Here is a 1,343-nt window from a genome sequence, read left to right on the forward strand (position 1 = left end):
AAAGGTAACAATTCCTATTAGTGCAGTGATTCTTGACCTAAGAGCAAAGACACATGGCATGTTTAAGGGCCAGGCACCGCAATGATTTGCCTAGCTTCTGAGAATGTTAACAGGCAATAAAACATACGATGGTTGATGAACGATTGCAAAGTCTGTAACATCTGTTAACTCCCCATTCCCAACGCCCGACAAGCAAAACGGCAGAAAGTCTCTGGAGTTTAATCAGTTCTCTAAGGGTTAAACAGTTCTTAAAGTCTTCTCTGCTGTGGAAACATCTGGCTGACTCCTTGGTGCTCTTGCCGGAGGGGCCTCAGTGGAGATGTGGATGACGTCATTCTTTCAGATGGTTCCTCGGTGAATGCTGGTTCCCTCAGGCAGGCTTGCTCCGAAGAGGGAGAAATGGCTGTCCTCTCGCTATAGGGTCGAATTAGTCAGGCTGGAATCCATTTTGGAGAGCTTATGACCTGTAACACAGACTAAAACTCTCGCTTCTTGGTTAGTCACGTAGTAAAAAAAAACATTCCAGCGTCTTAACAGGATTCTCCCCCATTCCAAACACGACTCAATCCCTATATCACAGAGTTCTGCCGTTCCAAGGTTGTGTATATATCTTGCTTTGTCTCTGTCCCCTTTGGCCCTTTCACTCATACTCACCTGTTCTCCCAGCTGCCCTGTTTTTTCCCCTTTCCCTCTCCCTCCCTGTATGTTGTCCCCCTCCCTCGCACCCAAGCTCTCCTGTGTCCAATCCCCTCCCTGTGCTCCGCCCTCCCCCTCCCCCCCTTCCCCACCTTCACAACCCCCAACACAGACCTTCCCCTGACACCTTTCAGTATAGTTTCTTTTTCTTAGTCCTTTACAGAAGTGGTCTTATGCAGTATTTCTCTTTTTGCGACTGACTAATTTCACTCAGCATGATTTCCTCAAGGTTCATCCATGTTATGTGGTGGTTTACCGCTTCCTTGTTATTCTTCAATGTATATTCCATTGTGTGTATGTACCACAATTTGTTTATCCATTCTTCATTGATGGGTACTTTGGCTGTCTCCACCTTTTTGCTATTGTAAATAGTGCTGCTATAAACATTGGTGTGCATATGTCTTCTGCTGCTATAAACATTGGTGTGCATATATCTTTTTCTTTTGGGTAAATACCGAGTAGAGGGATTGCTGGATCATAAGGTATTTCTATTTTCATCCTTCTGAGGAAACGCCATATTGTTTTCCAAAGAGGTTGATCATTTTGCATTCCCACCAGCAATGCAAGAGTGTCCCCATTTCTCTGCATCCCCGCCAGCATTTATTGTCTCTTCCATTTTTCATCTTTGCTGTTATTGTTGGTGTGAG

This window comes from Chrysochloris asiatica, unplaced genomic scaffold (assembly GCF_000296735.1).
Source record: "Chrysochloris asiatica unplaced genomic scaffold, ChrAsi1.0 scaffold00295, whole genome shotgun sequence".
Lineage (NCBI taxonomy): Eukaryota > Metazoa > Chordata > Mammalia > Afrosoricida > Chrysochloridae > Chrysochloris > Chrysochloris asiatica.